This window comes from Rosa chinensis, chromosome 1, assembly GCF_002994745.2.
Source record: "Rosa chinensis cultivar Old Blush chromosome 1, RchiOBHm-V2, whole genome shotgun sequence".
Lineage (NCBI taxonomy): Eukaryota > Viridiplantae > Streptophyta > Magnoliopsida > Rosales > Rosaceae > Rosa > Rosa chinensis.
Window position 1 is genome coordinate 35,095,038 of NC_037088.1, and position 22,228 is coordinate 35,117,265.

The window sequence follows — 22,228 nt, forward strand, 5'->3', positions numbered from 1 at the left end:
TGACTCCCTGCTTCCTGATTTAGAAGTGCGATGGCATAGCCTCCGCTTCTGTGATTTCAAGTCTGTGCTTGATTATAACTCGGAAGCTCTTCGTATCAAGTCCCTGATGGAGTTTTGTGGTCAAACCATAACTGATACGATGTTGATCGAGAAGACTCTATCTACCTTCCCCATCTCTGCCCTGATGATTTCAAAGAATTATCGGATTGATGTGAAAGCAGGACGTATCACGAGGTTTCATGAGCTTATTGGCGCCATGAACGTAGCTGAAAAGCACGATAACATACTCGTGAAAAACTATAATGCTAGACCCGTGGGAACTAAGTCTATTCCGGAGTCTAACTATAGTCGCGCCCCCAAGGGAGGACGCAAGGAGCAAAACCCTAAGAGTAGGGACAATTCTGGACGCTCTGGTCCATATTCTCGCCCTAAAGAGGAAGAAAATCGCCAAGAGAGGTGTGCACGGAACCGTGGAGGTCAACATGTGAAGAGAGAGAGAGGCGGAGCCTCCGGCTATGGAGCTTGACCATAATAGTCGGAGCCTCCGGCTATGACGCCACCAAGAATAATAGTCGTCCAACACATGCACCAAAAGCATCTCGATCAAGGGAGCCTGACCATAAAGATGTTTGTCTTCAATGTGGATCAAGTGGACATTGGGCAAGGAAGTGCACTGCATCCCAGAACGTTGCCAACGCATACAAGATGTATCGTGAAGCAAGGGAGGCAAATTACATGGAACAAGAAGATCAAGATGGAGATCTCGATCTAAGGGTGGAAGACTACAAGGATCCAGACCCAGAAACTGGCGATTTTGATTAAGTCTTTTTATTTTCCAAGAGATGTAGGCAATTGCCATATTACTTTTGTAGTAGATGCCAATGATATTAGTCTTTCTTCAAAGTAGGCGTACTCAATGTAAAAGTGATGTCTAGAAAGGTTTTGAGATAAGTGGTACTTAAACGAGCTTTGCTCCACCGACATCTCTCTACTTAACTGGTCACATTTACATTGGAATTACCGAAAGAAGTTAGGCGACTACCATTGTTTTGCATTAACTAGTTTTTTTTTGGATTAGATTTTCTTTGGTTAAGAGAAACGATGATGTAATTCCGTTTGGCTTATTAATAAAAGTTGAGTTCTTTTCTTTATGACTCCTTTTTAATTACGAGCTTTTCTTTTAGAAATGGATGAACTTCAATGTCTTGCGGATAGTGCGACTACGCACACCATTCTACGACATAGGCAATTATTCTTAGAGATGTTGCCTACATATTCATTTGTGACTACGATGGCTAGGCCATCAAGTTTAGTTCAAGGACATGGAATGGCCCAATTCCTTTTGCCCAATGGCACCTTGATTAAAGTCACTAAAGCTCTCTATGCTCCTAAGGCAAATCGAACCTTATTAAGCTTTAAAGATATTAGAGCCAACGGATTCCATGCGGAAACGCATTATGAGAACGGAATAGAATTCCTTTGCATTACCTCTAATGATTGCGGACGGAAGCGCATCTTAGAGAAGCTTATGTGTCAATCTAGTGGACTTTATGTCACTACAATTCGACCAATTGAATCCAATAATGTCATAAGAGAAGATCTCTTGGATTTAGACACATATTAGCTTTGACATGACCGACTAGGACATCCTGGTCGTGAAATGATGCTTCGTATACTTAAGACTTCACACGGGCATCCCTTTTTCAGAGTGACTTCACACGGGCATCCCTTTTTCAGAGTGGGAAGAAGCAAGAATCAAAAATTGATTCCAGGACTTAGCAAGACCGCAAAAATTGCAGCTTCTGGCGCTGCTGCTGTCTTGGGCCGCCGAAAGGCCGCCCCTGTCCCTAGTGATGATGCCATAAATGGCACCAACCATGCGCATGACGCCATGGTTGCTCCTCCTGGTGGCCATAACGCCACACAAACCAATTTCCATGGCTCTAACGCCATAATGGGAGATGTAGTCACACACTTTGCTTCTAATAGAGCTACAGACGCTCAGGCCCAACCAAAATCCTCATTGGTTGCTTCTAAGGCCCCTCGCTCATTTTGCAAAGCCTCTTCCTTCGGGAAATTAGGACCGAGACCGTCCTACGCAAAGGATCCAAAAATGCTCATTCCGTTCTTACAGAGAATCCAAGGGGATATCTGTGGACCAATTCAACCATCATGCGGACCTTTTAAATACTTTATGGTATTGGTTGATGCGTCAACACGCTGGTCACATGTCTCGCTATTGTCCACTCGGAATGCTGCTTATGCTAAACTCCTCGTCCAGATTATCCGTCTACGGGCTCACTACCCTGACCACCCTATTAAGTCGATTAGACTTGATAATGCTGGGGAATTTACATCGAAAACGTTCGATGACTATTGCATGTCACTGGGGATTGATGTCGAACATCCCGTTCCCCATGTTCATACCCAAAATGGTCTCGCAGAAGCCGCTATCAAACGACTACAAATGATAGTGCGGACATTGGTTATGCGCACCAATCTCCCTGTTTCTGCTTGGGGATATGCAATATTGCATGCAGCGACACTCATTCGTCTACGACCCACTGCAACCCAATCTTACTCTGTGTTACAGCTAGTGACTGGATACGAGCCTGATATCTCGCATTTATGCATTTTTGGGTGTGCCATCTATGTGCCTATTATGCCGCCACAGCATACTAAGATGGGTCCACAACGACAAATGGGCATCTATGTTGGTTTTGAATCTACAACCATTGTCCGCTACCTTGAACCCTTGACAGGCGATCTCTTTACCGCTAGATTTGCAGATTGTCACTTTGATGAGACAGTCTTCTCATCGTTAGGGGGAGATAAGAACACAGATGTTCAACAGGAATGACAGGAATTGTCGTGGTCTGTCCCCACTATGTCTCATCTCGATCCCCGTACCGCACAGTCCGAACTTGAAGTGCGAAGAATAATAGAGCTCCAGAACGTAGCAGACACTCTGCCTGATGCGTTTTCTGATGTTGCCAAAGTGACGAGATCACACATACCTGCGATGTCCCAAATACTGGACATCACGCCACTCCTGTGACATCAGGGGATGGCGCCATTGCCCAACATGGCAATGATGTGGCATCTATGGCCGCAGGTCCCGCAAGGAAGCGCGGTAGACCAATTGGTTCGAAGGATACTCGCCCTAGAAAGAAAGCGAATGAGGCACAGATAAATCCTTTGATCATCGATACTCAAAATCCATCCCATGAGAATGTTCTGGATTATGGTTATGTCCAAGAGACATCATTGGGGGATGCCTCAATGTCAGAACCTATCCATGAGAATGTAGAGATCTCTGTAAATTACACTAGTGTACATGGGACGTGGGAAAGAAACTCCATCATCATTGATGATGTATTCACGTATTCAGTGGCGCGTGAGATTATTGAGACCGATGACATCGAACCACGCTCCGTTGATGAATGCCAACGTAGAGCTGATTGGCCAAAATGGAAAGATGCGATCCAGGCAGAACTTGATTCTCTAGCGAAAAGAAAGGTATTTGGCAAAATTGTACCAATACCGCCCAACACCAAACCAGTTGGTCACAAATGGGTATTCGTTAGAAAGCGTAATGAGAAAAATGAGATTGTAAGGTATAAAGCTCGCCTTGTGGCGCAAGACTTCTCACAACGCCCTGGATTCGACTACGAGGAGACCTATTCTCCCGTAATGAACGTCATTACGTTCCGCTACCTTGTCAGTTTGGTAGTTTCCGAAAAACTGAACATGCAGCTTATGGATGTGGTTACTGCGTATCTATATGGGGATCTAGATACAGAAATATACATGAAGATTCCAGATGGAATTCAATTACCCAAATCAAGTGGCTCTAGACCGCGGAGCGCGTTTGTGATTAGATTGAAATGCTCACTATATGGATTGAAACAATCCGGACGGATGTGGTATAACCGTCTAAGTGACTACTTGGTTGGGAAGGGATATGTCAACAATGAACTATGCCCATGTGTGTTCATAAAAAGGACAAGTTCCGGATTTGCAATAGTAGCGGTTTATGTTGATGACATGAACATAATTGGCACCCTTAAAGAGTTAAGGGAAACCGCTGAACACTTGAAATCCGAGTTTGAGATGCAAGATCTTGGGAAAACACAGTTTTTCCTTGGTTTAGAACTCGAGCACCATAGAGATGGTATTCTGATTCATCAATCAGCTTATACCCAAAAGATGCTTAGGCGTTTCAACACTGATAAGATTAAGCCTTCAAGCACCCCAATGGTCGTCCGTAGTCTTGATCCAAAGAAGGATCCATTTCATCCAAAAGATGACGACGAAGAAGTGCTAGAGGCAGAAGTGCCCTATCTAAGTGCAATAGGCGTATTGTTGTACTTAGCACAATGCACAAGACCGGATATCTCATTCGCAGTGAACTTGCTAGCTAGATATAGCTCTGCGCCAACACGATGCCATTGGACTGGTGTTAAAGATATCTTTCGATACCTAAGTGGTACGATTGATATGGGCTTGTTCTATCCCTATAGAGAGATGATGGATTCGGACCCATCAAGTGCCAGGGACGCTACACATGGTGGATTGCATTCCCTATCCCCAAGCCAAAACGATATAAGTGTTTTGGAAGGTTTTGCTGATGCTGGGTATCTCTCTGACCCACACAAAGGTCGCTCCCAAATTGGTTATGTATTCATCATGGGAAAGACCGTGATATCTTGGAGGTCTACAAAGCAGACCTTAGTCGCTACCTCTTCGAATCATGCAGAGATTATTGCTCTTCACGAAGCAGTTCGTGAATGTATATGGCTTCGATCCATAGTTACGCATGTTCGAAGCAATTGTGGTTTGAAGTCTACCACAGATGAGCCAACGAGCATTTATGAGGATAATGCTGCTTGCATTGAACAAATGAAGCAAGGCTACATCAAAGGCGACAACACCAAGCATATATCGCCCAAATTCTTCTACAATCAGCAACAACAGAAGTTCCTCAAGATCAAAGTGAACCAGGTTCGATCTGAGGACAATGCGGCAGACTTGTTTACTAAGTCATTGCCCAAATCCACGTTCGAGAAACATGTGGCAAGAATTGGCTTGCGGAAATTATCTGAACTCCCATGATCGTAGTCATCAGGGGGAGGTGCAGACATCAGGGGGAGATGTCTACATGTTCGTCTCGAATCGTGAAGGGTGTGTTGTGCTCTTTTTCCCCTTCGACCGAGGTTATTTTTGTCCCACTGGGTTTTTGTTACTCGGTAAGGTTTTTAACGAGGCAACGAGAGAAGCACCGCGTTTGGACAACACAAGGGGGAGTGTTTAAGGATATCTCTATTTTGTGTTTAATCCAAACTCTAGGTTACTTGACCTAGTGGTAATAGGGTTCAATTAGAAGAATCGCGAGATTCTCTTTCCTTGTATGATTCTAACTCTATGCATTGTAATCCTCTATATAAAGAGGCCCCTATTATCAATGAGAATACACAGCGAATTTCTCTCAATTCCTAATTCCCTAAAACAATTTTGTATTTTTTCTCTTGGGACAATTATTGTTCTTTTTTTTTTATTCTTAGGTACGTGTAGTCCAGTTATATGACTACTTATATCAAACAAGTTCAATTGCATAGATATTCCACTTATTCAGGATATCTCGTCGGGAATAAGATTATATGTTGTTCAGGAGTAGATGTTATGTCAACGAAGAAATATCGTATCAAGGAGCAGATAAGCTGTCAAGGAAGAGTTGAGAAACATATATCTTGACAAGTTGGAATAGGAACCATATATCTTGTGTAGAAGTGAATATCTCATCTAAGAGCATATATATGATTGAGGAGCAAATATCGTATGTAGGAGGGAATATCTCGTCGAAAAGCATATATCTTGTATAGGAGGGTACTTTTCTTGTCTAGGAACAAATACGTGTTAAGGAATAGATATCCTTTTTTAGGAAGAAATATTGTGGAAAATAATGAGATTAGTTAATGATATATCATACACCCAATATTTCAAATGAATTCCTTAATAAATTGTAAAACTCATCAAGACGTTAACATAATATAAATAAGCAAATAAAAAAAAATTAGGCATCATTAGCATGGAAGCAAATGTAGGTATACAAAAACTACCCAGTTTTACAAAGAATTATTACTATATGACAAGAAATAAAATAGGATATCTCCTTATTATAAAATAGCAACAACTTTCTTAATTTTCGTCAGATGAATCAGATGAGTCATCAATAACAATGGTTGATTTTGGACAAGATGGGCCGACCTTAGGTTTTTCAATCTTTATTCAAGTATGTAAAACACGAGGCTTTACTTCAGGATCATCAGCGGTGAGATCAATAGGGTAACGAGGGTCTTTTCCGGGATAAAACCAAGCTGGTAAAACTCGACCACCCAAACAAGTAACGCCTGAATGTTGAGGTTCCACCTTTATAGCCTGTAATGGAGGTGCAACAGGTTGAATACCATTGATATACTCCAGTCCAAGTGATGGGTTAACTGGATGCACTTTTACATCAACATCTTTTTTGGAGTTGTAAAAATAATCACCATCTGGAGGAGATGTAGAGCGAATACGAGCTGGTCCATGATAACGTCGACTCTTACTTGGACGCCTAGCAGACATTGACAAAATTATCAGAAAGATTGCAGCAAACCGTAACGAGGAAGAAGATAATGAAGAATGAGGTATTGTGCTTCGAGTCCCTACTGATGATTTGCATGTGTGTATTCTCTTTTTTCACATATAAGTCAACAAAATAACGAATTGTTTTGTGATTGCAGTACTGTCCATTTGGCAAGGTTGAAGTCTAGACATCTGAAATCAACTGGCAAAATTTAGGCCTATTAATGTGCATTGTAATGTATATGTTGGTGTTCACATAAATTTGAATTGTATCTCTTTGTTGTTTTGTGTTCCTTGGGAGTGGTTTTAGTCTAGTCCCCCATCCCTTTTGTTTTTTTTTTTTCAATAAAATTTCGAATAAGGGCGAAGAGTTAGCTCGTAGTTCGCTTCTTAAAAAAAAAAAAAAAAGGATTACTACTTACTACTTACTGTGTACTTTTTTACTATTATATGACATTTCTAATAGTGGCTATACTTTGTTGCATTGAATGATGATGAACATATTTCTGGTTTTTCATTATATATGTTATGACCAAATTTGCAAGAATATGAAGACAAAAAATGCAGGAATCTATATATTGGCCACTTTTAACCCTCTTTTTTTTTTTTGGTATTTCCGACGGTGAATATGTGGTCGGAAATAAACCCTATAATTTCTGACGACTTTCCGACGAAACAAAATCTTATCGGAAAATGACCATTTATTTTCCGACGACATCACACTTGGTCGGAAAAACAATTAGCGGGAACTTTTGCCGCCAAATTATAATTATTTCCGACCCCACTCTAAACTTTTTCTGAGAGGTTGTTTGCTGTCAGAAATAATGGTCATCCAAAATTTATATTTCCGACGGGCAAAAATTTTTGGTCGGAAATACTGTCACTTCTAACCAAAAAAGGATTTCGTCGGAAAAGGACATATTTTTTGTAGTATAATGATACAATCATCTCAATGAAAATGCTTGATTATGATGGACATCTATAGCCTCCTTAAATATGTTGGAAAATATAGGAAAGGATCGTTGTGATTGGCGTCGTCAGACTGTTGATCACAATGGTATGGTGTCTTTAATCTAGACACAATAAGGGAAATCAAATTACTGAAATTGAAGTGACAATGCAAAGCGCTGAGGTTCTATTTATAGACCTCAGCCATTGTACCTCTTGAGTGAACAGGGGTAACTAATTAATAGTTATACCCTTTCATTATAATTATCAGTATTCATGTACCCTTTTAGGATACGTGAATTTCCTTGTTCAAGTGTGTCTTGATGTACCAGTGTTATTGTATATCTCCTCACACATAGCATACTTATTGTGAAGCCACTTAATCACATGATCATATTCTAACATCTCCCACTTGATCATGATGATTCAAGTTTCTAAAGGCTTCTAGGTTCTGGATGTTTTTACTAAGTGTTGCTTGTTTCATCGCAAACACCTTAAACTATCCATCCTAATTTACTTTGGATATCCATTCTGAGTATCATATATTTGATTACCCGGGACTTTCCAAACGTCAGATAATGATTTCATTTACCACGTGTGCACACTTCTGAATCATTTTCCATCTGACCACAACTTATCTCATTTAATAAGTTGGCACCATTCTCATATATTAGGAATTTTAACCATCCACACCTAATATCAATAGTGACTTTAAAAATCCGCGCTAACCCGAATATTATACAAATTCATTCATGTTGCCTCAAAGTGGATTTTACAGACAAGAAGATTTGTTATAATTTCGTTTCTTGATTAGTGCCCTCTATCTTATTTTTGACCAATTTTAATCAGATAGGGTCGTATCAATTGTCACTTTTAGGCGTCCCAAAAATACTACAATGATGCTTACCAGCATGCTTGATCACATCTAGATGACTTTAAACCCATTTTACAAACATGCTCTCTGAATTTTTCCAGAGTTAACCCTTTGGTCATAGGATCAGCCACCATCTGTTCAGAGGGTATGTAGTCGACCTTTACTTCACCTCTTTCAACTATATCTTGTATATAATGATATTTTACGTCAATGTGTTTTCCTTTGGAACTATTTGCTCCACTTTTAATCAGGTAGATGGCGGACTTATTATCACAAAACACATCAACAGTCTTTTTAGGTATATCTATATTCATATAATCTATGAAACGTTTGGCCCATACTGCAGTACTTACCAATGTGCTACAAGAAATATATTCTGCCTCCATAGTTGATTTTGCAACACATTTCTGTTTCTTACTTAGCCAAGAAACAGCCGCTCCACCAAATAAAATGATGTTACCGCTCGTAGACTTTCTGTCATTCAAGTCTCCAGCAAAATCTGCATCACTATAACAAATCAAATTTAAATCACTTATTCCAAAACAAAGTTTCATATCTTGAGTGCCTTTCAGATATCTCATAATTCTTTTAACGGCTTGCCAATGCTCTTTGCCAGGATTAGATTGATATCTGCTAACTAATCCAATAGCATGACAAATGTCTGGTCTAGTACTCGTCATTGCATACATCAAGCTACTCACAGCTTGAGCATATGGAACATTTTTCATATAATTTATTTCTTCTTCTTGTGTAGGACACATCTCCTTTGTAAGAATCGTTCCCTTACTAATGGGTGTACTAACTGGGTTGCATTCTATCATATTGAATCTTTTAAAGATCTTATCCAAATAGTTCTCTTGGTCCAAGTAGAGTAGTTTGGAATTTCTATCTCTAGTGATTTTTATTCCCAAGACATAGGAAGCTTCTCCCATATCTTTCATCTCAAACTTGGAACCTAAATATGATTTTGTTTTAGTAATCATATCCATGCAATTTCCAGCAAGCAAGATATCATCTACATACAGAGACAAGAGACAAAACTTGTCTTGGCACTTCCAAGTATATACACAGTGATCTAGTCTGTTCATTTGATAACCTATCTCAAGGATAGCTTGGTGGAACTTTAAATACCATTGTCTAGATGACTGTTTAAGTCCATACAATGATTTCTTTAATTTATAGACTTTGTTTTCATGTCTATTTACATGAAATCCTTCCGGTTGAACCATATAGATGTCTTCTTTTAAATCTCCATTAAGAAAAGCTGTTTTGACATCTAGTTGGTGGAGTTCTAAATCCATTCTTGCAATAATTGCCATGAGTATTCTAATAGATTGAAACTTTGCAACCGGAGAATATGTATCGACAAAATCTATGCCAGGTTTTTGCGTATAACCTTTGGCCACTAAACGGGCTTTATATCTATCTAGAGTACCATACGCTTTAAACTTTTTTCGAAGTATCCATTTGCAACCAATGGGCTTCCTTCCAATAGGTAGATCAACTAGTTCCCAAACTTCATTTTTCTTGATGGAATCTATTTCCTCATTCATGGCTTCTTGCCATTGTTGTGAATCAGATCCATCCATTGCTTCTTTAAATATTCTTGGGTCTCCCACTAATTCATCTAACTCTTCAAGATTGAAAACATAATGATCCTTCAATCTTTTAGATGGTTCCCTTTTTCTTTTTCGTCTCCCACTGTTTTGTGCATTGCTATCAGGATCAAATGACATAACATCAATATTATTTTGATCATCTATATCCATGTCATTGTTATGATCACCAATATCTATATCTATATCTCCCACTTGATCATGAACAATGGCATGATCACCAAGTTGGTCATGATCAAAGTCATCCTGATTCATTTCTAGATCAGATTCTTGAATTTGTGTAATCACATCAGTAGTTTCTATAAAAACAGCATCTCTGCTTTCTATCAACCCTTTATCCTGGTGATAAAAACGATAACCTATACTATTTTCCGGATATCCAATGAATTTACATTCCAAAGTCTTAGAATTTAACTTATCTCGAAGTGGTTTTGGAATCAAAACATGTGCCTTGCAACCCCAAACTTTTAAGTTTGACAAATCTGGTTTTCTTCCATGCCATAATTCATATGGTGTTAATGGTTTAGCCTTTGTATTTACTCTATTCAGTATGTATGAAGCAGTGGATAGCGCTTCCCCCCAAAAATGAAGAGGCAAGTCTGCATGGGACATCATTGATCTTGTCATCTCCATTAGGGTTCTATTTCTTCTTTCTGCAATGCCATTTTGTTGTGGTGTATATGGCATGGTATAATTGTGTCTTATGCCATGTTCTTTGCAGAATTCATCAAAGGCTTCATATTCACCACCTCTATCACTATTAAGAGATTTTATGGGTCTTCCTAATTGAGTTTCTACTTCTTTCTTAAATTCCTTGAATTTTTCCAAGGCATCCGATTTTTGTTTCAAGAAGTAGACATACCCATAACGAGAATAATCATCGATGAAAGTAATAAAGTATTCCATTCCTCTATGAGTCTTAGTTCTCATAGGTCCACATAAATCCGAATGTATAACATCAAGTAGATCAGAAGATTGCCAATGTTTAGAAAATGATTTTCTAGACATTTTTCCTTTGATACATGATTCACATATTTCAAAATCATTCAAATCTACTTGAGGTAACATTCCAATTTTGCTCATTCTGAGCAATTTATTTTTGTTTATGTGTCCTAATCTCAAATGCCATAATAAAGTTGTATTTGAAGTAGAGACAAAAATATACTCGGAAGAAATATTTTTATTACTAATAATAATAATTGTGTAAATATCATCGATTCTAGTACCCTTGAGTACTATTCGACCTTCCTTACCAATAGTGACTACACCATTTTTGAATCTCACTTCAAAACCCTTCTTTTCAAGCATAGCAACAGAAATAAGATTTCTTCTAATGGTGGGTGCATACAAGACATTTTTGAGAATCACATTTGTGCCATTACACGGAAGCTTGCAATCTCCTTCTCCAAGAACATCTATGTAAGTATTGTTTCCCATGTATAGACGATGATCTCCTTGTGCCTTTTCGTTGATGTTGATGAAAAAGGATTTGTCCTTGCAAACATGTCTTGTAGCTCCGGAGTCGACACACCATTGTTCTTCACATTCTGCTATGAGTGCTTCAGAGACTGTCAAAATTAATTCCTTAGGCTTGTCATTGGTCCTTTGACGTCTGGGACATTTTGATCTAATGTGACCAATTTCCCCACAGAAGTAACACCCATATTTTTTTGCTTTTGAACTTGAAATTCTTCTTGTTGCTGGTCTTATGGAGACTATGGTTTTTCCTTTTATTATTATTGTTATATTGCGGTTTATGCTTTTGTGAGTCCACGACTATTAGGAGGTTGCCTCTATTATTTTCCTTTTTCCTCTTATTCATTCTCACTTCTTCAACTGCTAACATAGCAGGCAAATTATTCATGGACAACTCTTTTTGACCATAGGTCAAAGAAGTCACCACATGATCCCATGATTTGGGAAGACTGTTGAGAAGTGTAGAAACTTGCATTTGATCAGGAATAGGATGACCAGCATTAGACAAGTCCTTTGCTAATACCTCCATTTTGGTAATATGATCCACCATATCATCATTTTCGTTCATACGAGTGTTGTTATATTTCTCAAGCAACAATTGAATGTATGTTTGAGATTTAGGCCCGTATTTTTCATCCAACACATTCATGATTTCTTTGGCGGTCTCATATCCTTCATAGAGAGGAATCAAATCATCTTCCATATGATTGAGAATCGTAGCAATAGCTAATGCATTATCTTCTTCCCATTTAATATAATTCCGAGAAGCGACGGAAGGTCTCTCAGTTTTTAACGTATATAACGTTTTCTCATGGGTAAGTAGATAGGTGATTCTTCTTTTCCATATGCGATGATTGATATTATTGAGCCTCTCTATCTTTGTATTTTTTGCTTTGCATTTACTGGCCATGACTCACAATTCTAATAATGAACACCACAATAATACCACAATAATACAATTGTAGTACAACTGTACTTGTAATGCTGTACATTTGAATATGTCTAATATATATGTAAATATATATATATATATATATTACTTATCTACTGTACGTTTATATTACTTATATTATATATAATATGTGTACTTAATTGTAAATTACTTACTGAGCACAAGATGAATTAAACCTTGTGCAATCAAACTTCTGCTCGTCGCTTGCTCCACTTATTCCCAACTTATTTCCCCAAATCGAATACCTAGCAAAGTTTTGATCCTCAACCAAATTCTAACCCAAATTCCGTGAAAGGTCAGGTTGATAATAGAAGAAAGAAGTGAAATTGTCTTGAGTTTTCACTTCTGGTATCTTTCTTGGTGCCGATGAATTTGGTTCTGATGGGCGAATGGGAGACCAATTCGAATCGTCGTTCTTGTAGATTGGAGTTCTATAGAATTGACGAGGTGAGATGTATTGATTCAATGATAGATCCGTCGGCCTTTGGGTCTGGTGAATACGAAGATTCTCGTCAAAAACCGGCGTCGAGTCCAGACGAAACGATTTGAAGTAAGTTGAATCCGAACCCAAATGCTTCGAATGGTTGTCTTTCAGACCCAGATTGAATGCTTCTTCTTTTCTTTTGAACGACGCCTCTTTCTGTTGAAAGGATGCCTGTTTGCGATGGTTCTTGTTGAAACAGGGTTCCTGGTACGGGCGATTACACCACGGCGGGCCTGGAAGATTGAAACGTTTGGGTCCGTTGTTGTCGTTGTAGCGCGATCCCAAACTATTTTTGTACTCAGTATTCAGACGACAAGAATGAATCTTGCAAGGTCTGAAACTTACTTTTCCTCTCAGGTTTGATTCTCTTTTGAACCAACCGTAATTGTTTGAATGCTGTCTTTGTGGACTGTATTTGTATGAATTGCGATTTGATTTCCCTTGCATCACTAGAACCTGGCTCTGATACCACTGTTGGAAAATATAGGAAAGGATCGTTGTGATTGGCATCGTCAGACTGTTGATCACAATGGTATGGTGTCTTTAATCTAGACACAACAAGGGAAATCAAATTACTGAAATTGAAGTGACAATGCAAAGCGCTGAGGTTCTATTTATAGACCTCAGCCATTGTACCTCTTGAGTGAACAGGGGTAACTAATTAATAGTTATACCCTTTCATTATAATTATCAGTTTCATGTACCCTTTCAGGATACGTGAATTTCCTTGTTCAAGTGTGTCTTGATGTACCAGTGTTATGGTATATCTCCTCACACATAGCATACTCATTGTGAAGCCACTTAATCACATGATCATATTCTAACAAAATAGGATTTAGAGGCTGAAGTAGATTATGATATTCATTATCTATCCTTCCAGTGCTAGAAGATCTACAAGGATCATGATATAACTGATATGGCAACATTTTATATTGTTGTTGGCTACTGAATCTTGACACTTTCACTTTTTATGTCACTGTTTGGTTGAGTTCTTTCCTTTTACTGTTTGGTTTAGTATGGAATTGATGTTGCTATGAATGGGAGAAAATGATGGATTAGTTTCATGACTTTCATCCTCTGTGTTTGCACATTCACTTGCAATTGTCATGACGAAGACTAATATAGGAGGACTAGAAGGTCAGGTATTGTTATACAGATTGCAGATTAAAGTAGTCCTGCAATTGAAGGTTTAACATTGGCATTTGTTGGAGTCTCCTTATAAATGTAGTCAATGTGTTGATCATCTGAGCATTAGCATGGAATTTCTTTAGATGGGAAGACAAATTGCATTAAGGTAATCATGTATGGTTAGGCAAATCTGCTACTTAAGGTACCAAAAAAGAAAGAAAGACAAGGGGTGAAGTGTGAGGCTATATAGCACATTTCACATGGCTTTCCAGAACCTTCCTGCACCATGCATCCTATGCAGATAGAAGCTGTCTATAGATTTGTAAACTTTGGCATTAATAGTACACGATGTACTTCTTTTCTATGATTTCTATTATATAGTATATTTTAGGAGGATTTATTAGCTTGGTATGTTCAAAACTCTAATCTACATGCCTTCCGTTAAAATTCAGGCCACTTCAAGATGTGATTCAATGAACTCAGGGTTGCTGTGACAAGTATAAGGCTCAAGAAATCGTGTCATTCATTTACAAATTGATGGATGATCAGAAACTAAGTGGTGGGAAAAAAGGGGAATGGGTATTACTCTATTTTGGCCTCGGGCATTTTTTCCAAGACTTGAGTTTTCTACCTTCCTTTTAGATGATATCGCATGCAAATATCCATAGGTTTCTCTGTTTTTCCTTATTGCTTGAAGAATGAAGACATGAACAACTGCCAAAGTTCTCACTCAAATGGATATAATGTAGACAATTGATTGTTAGAGAGCAGACAACCACAATTTCCTCTCATAGGCCTGAAGTTTTTTTAGTTTATTATCTGTGTTGTTTTGTTCGAGTACTTGGTGTGTCGGTATTTGATGTAGGACGAGATTTTAGCCAATTCCAACAAAAAATCTCGAAAAGAAAGAAGCGTCTTCACATTAAAAAGAATAATTTGAATATTGGAAATTAGTATTCATATAGGCTTCTTAATGATGGAATTAATCATAAATTACTCTTTTGGATATATCGGGATTCTCGAGTAAAATCTTGATTGGGATTCCAAGCGTAATATTCTTTAGTATCTAGGATTCTATTTCAGATTTTTATTTAATCAGGTTTAATTAGGTTTCCTAGTTTTAGTCTACAATAAATTGTTCTTTATGTTTTCTAGTTGTATTAAGTTTATGCTATGTGCCATATATAAGGCATCTCTTAGATTGTAATTTTTATTCAAGTTATCAATAAAAAAACCAAATATTAGAGAAATTTCTTTATGTTTCTTACGGCTATGCGCGTAATTACTAGTGGATTCTAACTCATCTCATATGGCTTTCAACGCTTGACAGAGCCTCTTACTATCGTATACACACTTCCTGCATCATTCTGTATGAGAGCGGGTTTTGTCCGCTCCTTAGCAGACGACGATCTAAGGGAGAAGTTCACTACCACCAACCTCAACGATGCTGGTCGTAGAGTATCTATCAAAGAAAGTTTCGTTGAAGAGGAAGATGCCAAGGGATTCACCCTAGGACAACCTCATCAATCCAAAAAAAAAAAAACATGGAATGTTGAATATTCACAGCACCGAATTACGACGACTTCTGAACTACATGTGTCATCAAACACAAGGTATGCTCTGTAATAATTGACAGTGGTCTACGAGTGAAGTGCCCCATAAATTTATTATTATTTTCCGAGGATTTTCCAAAATTTAATTAGTGGTTATTGGACGATTTTGTGGCTCGTGGATGGAGCGGAAGTGTTTCAGACGAATTGTTATTCAAAAAGTATGGTTTTAGGGGGGCGCAAAGATTGACTTTTTATACGTTGGGATTCTCCGAAAACGTCTTTCACAAAAGTCGTAGAGCGCGTCGATACAAGTTCGTGGATATGAGGAACACGAAAATCGGAGTTCGTATGAGAAAGTTATGAGCGATTGAAAATTGGGAAAATTATATAAATAGGAGTTTCCGTTTTCGGAAATTATTAGTTATATTTTTGGCAAGCTTCCCTTTTCGAAAAGTCTGAAGCTTTGTTCTCTCTCCCAAAACGCGACCGACCCGACCTGGACCCACAATTCCGACCCGGCCGACGTTCCTTTTTTCGGCGACCTCTACTGGTGAAACCTGCACAGACATCTTCGCCTCCACCTTGCGGTCCTCTCTATGGAGGCCTCTAGTGACTATTCTCACCCATAGCGGCGCTGCAAGGCGATGATTTTGAGTGCAGTCGGACCCGATCAGAATTCGTAGCTCTGGTGATTGCACGACTTCAAGCTTCCTTTTTTGAGTTCGTGGGAGCTTCCCCAAGCGATCCATGGTGTTTGTTTTGATCGATTCACGTTGAAATAGGATCAACTCAAGGTGAACAGTTCACGGAGGCTTGTGGTGGCGATCTAGGCCGAGTTGGCTTGAACCCTAGGTATTAAAGTTGATCTATTTGGTGTTCTTGACATTTTGGATGGTTGGATTAATCTAGTTTTGAGTTTTGGCCAGTGGTGGTTGTACCACTGACTGTGGCGGCGTTCTAGCAGCTTTCCGGCCATATAATGGATAGTTTCTAGTTTTATATATTATCTACTCGTCAATACGAGCGTTTCGATATTTAATACGTAATTTTTGAAGATCGTGTGAATAAGTTGTGATTTTTACGGTTTCAGACTCTTCGATGATTCGATCCGTGAGGATTTGAGCATCCGATTGACTTGTGATTTTGACTTATCGATCGTAGAAGTATTCCGGAGACAATGGGTGGTCTCGGATGTGGTTTTGCCTCAATTGGCGTCACTTTGGGGATTTTAGTTCAAAACATGGGTTTCGGACTTAAATCGTTTGTGAATTGCTACTAAGTTGAGACCGTATATGATTACACTACAAAAAAGAATTCAATTGGCTTCACTTGTTTATGTCGGCGTGTAATAGCCGTCGCGAAAGGTAGATATTTTGCTTTGGCAAATTCACTCCGTTGCAAAGACATCAATCGGATATGACAGCAAAACAACCCCGTCGCAAAAACAACAATCGCGTACGATGGCAAAACATCCCCGTCGCCATAATACCAATTGTTTGCTACTGCATAACTACACCGTCGCATATTCTGATATGAATTGCTAAACACTATGTTAGAGGGCAAAAGAGAATTAAACTTTGAAAATTTTCTCTTTGGGTCGGCCTCTCTTCCGCTCTCAACCCACTTCTCTTGCGCATCAGATCTATGAGAAACTAGTGTGGCGTTTGGGTATTCAAAATACCAAAGTCCCAAATACATGAATGTTGTCTTTGGGTCAAATCGGTTATAACCTAGATCTCGTCATTTCAATATAATCCATCACAGATCTGGTATTTCCTTTTTCTCCAGATTCTCTGCTCTATCTAAGCTAGATTTTGATACAGAGAGCTTCTTTTTGGAGAGTGAGAAACAGAGATGAGAGATGGGTTCCGGTTCGAAATTGGAAGGCACATAAGCTCTGTCGATACGGCAAGACCCGTAAGAAGTCTTGAGTGTTTCTAGGGATTCAAAGTCATTCAACTGATAAGAAAATTAAAAAGGCATATCGGAAACTCCCTCTCAAGTAAGTTCAATTTTCGCTTTGAAATCCACCCATTTCATTGTTTTAGATTATCTTGTTTGCTGTGTAATTTCTTATTGGGTCATGCTGCTAGTTAGTATATGAGGATAGTATTGCTTTGGGAAGGTTAAGGTCCAAGTGAAATGGCCAGAAGTTTAGTATTCAGTTTATTTAGTGGAGTAATTATGATGCTAGTCTTAGACATTGTTTCACATCCAATATTGTTTTGAACCAAATTATGGATTATGTATCATCAAGACAAGAATACCTAAAATCCTAGAGTGGTAGAACAGTTCAAGGGGGTTGCGTTTCGTATAGCATCTTATCTGACGCAGAGAAGAGGAGCGACTTTTCTAAGAAAACTCAAAGCAATTTCACTTCTATCAATTTTGAGCTACTCTTCCTCTTGTAATACATCTTTGTTTCTGACGCTTTCTATTTTAGTATAGGTAAGGGTTTTTGAAATGTTCAATTTCTTTTGAAATGGCATGTTTTGTATACTAGTTTCACTTCTGCACTCTCTTAGGTACTTCCTTTTTCTGGATTTTGGGGTTTCATATTGTTCTTTCTGTTAGCTGAATCTGGGGTTAATCGCTTGTTTGGTTTTCATTTCACAAACCCATAAGCAAGGCTATTTGAAACACTGCAGGACACTAAATCAGTAATGCTTTACAATATGTTCAAATTACAATGGTTAAGTTTATTCATATGGAAAATCAATTGAAGAAGGCAAGAGTTTTGGTGATGCTTTTGATAATGTAAGTGCATTGACCCTCTTTCATTTTGTTGATGTCTTGTGGGGGATCAAGAAGTTTCTGAATGTAGGATCAGAAACCCTCGTAAGGAAGAATACCAAATTTGTTGATGATTTCGTGTATAAGTTAATCCACACAAAAATTGAGCAAATGAAGAAAAAGGATTAACTCTCTTCTAAGACTCTGAGCTCGTGACAATACTAGTTACAAGTTTCTAATTCTGGTTCAAATCTATGTTGATCCATTCCGGAAATGAAAAAGATTTCTCAACATTGGTTCTGAAGCCACCCTTAGAGCAAGTTCACCCGTAGTCAAGAAAAGTCGAGGTCGAAAAGTCGAGGCGTCGACCAGTAGAGTTACTGTTTACTGCCACTGGACATGGGTTTCCACCAGTTTTTTTTCTTGACTAGTCAAGACTGTTCATATATATATTGGTTATTAATTGTTTGCCGTTGGATATTTTGCTTAATTGAAATGGACCGCTGGGATTTCATGACCGTTACCCACCTTTTTCATGCCTGTAGGGTGGAGTGATGATGTCAACCACATTATGGCTTGGGCCGAGCTGGCAGCCCCTCAAACCCAGTCAAAAATTTAGTCATGTTGTTGCCTTTTTTTTTTTTGCCTCAGTCTATAAAAGCCAACATTGGTTGGGCAAGCTTCAACCAGTGGAAGACCCTTTTTCCTTGTGGCCGGTCACCATATCAGTTTTCCTTGCTGGAGCCCGGGCAAACCAACACCCGTGGACTTGCTCTTAGAAATTATGTCAAAGTCATTAATGACTTTGTGTACCAACTTATCAGGAGAAAGAGGACATTGCTAGCTAGCCAGAAAGATGGTTTAAGTGAATTTTATCAATTTTGCATTACTTTGCTGTCATTCTTACTGTGTGTGTCTGTGTTTATGAGAGTGAGAGCAAGATCATTTCCTCTGATACTTGGTATCAAATCATCATCTCATAATATGAATATTATTTTGAATGGAGCCATGTGGTCCATCAGATATTTGTGGCAGAATGTATTGGGGATTGTCTTGCATGATGTTTCTCTTCTCTCTACCTTCTAATCCTATGTCTGCTACATGTTTCATAGAATGACAAGGAGGACATACTGTCGCGGTTTCTATTGGAGAGTGAGAAGAATCCGGAGGAGATGAATGATAAATATCGAAGCGACATAATTCTGAACTTCATGATTACTGGGAAAGATACCAATGCAAATACACTCTTATGGTTCTTCTACATGCTCAGCAAGAACCCTCTACACTAATTTATTGCTGTTCGAACAAGCTTCTAGTGCTTGCCCTCTTTTGTGCCCCTTTCAGATTTGATTGTGCTTTGGAATATTGAGACATTTGGTTTAAATTTTAGTTGGCATTCTTCTATCATCTCTCTGACTTTGTTTTTGTGTCAATGATGCAGGAGTCCATTCCTTCAACTTACTTGGTTTGGGATATCAAGTGAACTGGCCCATCAGCTTTGTTTTGACTCCTGGTGCATTGAAAATATATGTCGAGATACTCAGTTTTTTGATACTAGTGAAACTTGCTTTGTTTTCATTGACTGATGTGTCGCGCCAATTGAAGGTGTGGATTTTTTTAGTTTATTATTTATTTATTTTTCTGGTAGAGTGCTTGTTTTTCTGGGTGTTCATTTTAAGACTGCATAAATCCTATTCTCTGAGATACGTTTGATTGAATTCCTATTCTCTGTGGCAGGGTTGATGAAATAAAAATCACTAATGCTTTACAATATGCAGCTAGTATTGAGTACGTTATAAGGTGAGCATTTTAGTAGCAATGACCATGATATCTTCTGTTAATGGTGTTTATTTGAGAAGAATCCAGTTCGTTTATGAATCAAAAGAGGTGTATGAAAGAGAATCCAGTTCGTATCCAGTTAATTATATTTGACAATGCTCTAGTAATTTTGAGTTTTCTGTTCATTCAAATATTAATTATTCTTTTTGTCATTGCAGGTGGAGTACCAATATTAGTCTTTGGTCAAACTGGGGTTGCATCAGCTGATTCTCCAAATGAGGCCCTTCATTTTAATTGCAAACCTAATATTGGTGCTGCGCAGCTGACCGAAGATAAATTCAAGGTAGATATTTTCTCTAACTTATATTATGGCTTTTTTTTTTTTTTGTAGAAACCTAACCTTGACTGTGTTTTTCATTACCAAACATTGTGTAGACTCTGATAAATATAAAGATGTGCACACATGAAGAGGTGAGGTAAGAAATGATAATCCACCAAGCAAAGCTGTAATTTCTAGTGTAATTCTCTACTCTCTGAGATCGCAGTCCCACTTTCACTTTCTCCTATCCCTATTCTACTTTCACAAGGCTTTCTCTATCACCATTGTCATGCTCTTCAAATAGTTCCTTTACTTTCGCAAAGACATCTCTGCAAATTCTTTGAGTTTTGAAATCTCTCACGACCTCAAGAAACCTTTCATATATGTCTCTTTGGTTGGAAAATTAAAGGGTAAGAGTGTGTCAGTTTAGGACCTAAAGGAGGGTAATGAAATTGAGGTTCTTTTCTTTCTTAAGGTCAGTGATCAGCTTACTATTCTATTTATTTTTTCGTGTACCAGTTTCATCTCAGCAGACAAATTGAAGCTTTAGATGTGTTCACTTGAGGTTGTCGTTAGCTGGGATGGGCGAGAGTAAGATAGGAGAAAGAACTTGTTCATTTTTTGTATTTTGAACAATGACAAAGATGTATGAATTATTGAATTACAATATTGTGAAAAAGTATACAAGCTTCTCATTTGTATTTTTGCACAGAATGTGATTTGTATGGGTTTTGCAAAAAAAAAAAAAAAAGATTTTTTTTTTTATTGGTGATTCATATTTTGCGACGGCATTGTTTCCGTCGTAGATGACCTTCAGCAACGGCAAAAAATTCCATTGCGGTAGGTGGCGTCACTATTGCTCTTTGCGACGGCATAGTTGCTGTCGCCATAATTCATGCGACGGCGTAATTGCCGTCGTAAATAGCAAAGGCGACGCCCTCAACGACAACTGCAATTTTGCCATCATCTATCAGTCGCCATTGGTCTTTTGCGAAGGCAATTTGACTTTCCGCGACGGCATTGCACCGTGGCTATTCGAAATTTTTTTTTTTGTAGTGTTAGGTACTTGACGAAGTATTCTTGGACAGCTATTTTGTGGTTTGTCTGCTTTGTTCTATATTGAAGACGCAGTGGGAATTTCGAGGTGAGTAAATCTCACGATATGTGTTATGAGCGTAATTACCATATTGTCTTGTAGTTATTAGATTAACTATGACTATAGTTGGTATTAGTGGCATTCCTAAGTAGCTGACTACGTGCGTGTGTGTGTGTGTATATTTACGTGAAATATATATATGTATTGGTGGCTTCGTTGTGATGTGAACAATATTTGAAATGAGTTCATTATAGCTCGAGAATGGTGAAATTGTGTATTGAGTTGTGATTGTAGAATATCATGTGTTGAGATACCATGGGTCTAATATGACCGTCTTAATTAAGATTTAAGATATGGTAAAGCTTGTGTAGGAATATCTGTGTGATGAATCGCTGACATCAGTGTGATGAATCTTTGTAATGATAGTCATGTAAAGCTTATGTAGGAATATCTGTATGATACATCGATGCAATCTGTGTGATGATCGCTATCTATGTGATGACCGGCGAAATCTGTGTGATGATTGCTATTTGTGTGATGACCGGCGAATTTGTGTGATGATCAATAGGACAATGGCTATCTGCATGATGATTGGCGAAATCTGTGTGATGATTAGTGTGATGACTGCTCTGTAGCTGAGTTG

At 38.4% G+C, this 22,228-nt stretch overlaps 1 long non-coding RNA gene across 1 annotated transcript; it reads left to right on the forward strand.

The window, feature by feature from the left end:
- Positions 1-19,940: 19,940 nt before the first annotated feature.
- LOC121050098 lies at positions 19,941-20,546 on the forward strand. The gene is made up of 3 exons (XR_005801833.1): positions 19,941-19,996; positions 20,129-20,191; positions 20,389-20,546. It is a non-coding gene; the product is annotated as an uncharacterized LOC121050098 (long non-coding RNA).
- Positions 20,547-22,228: the final 1,682 nt, after the last annotated feature.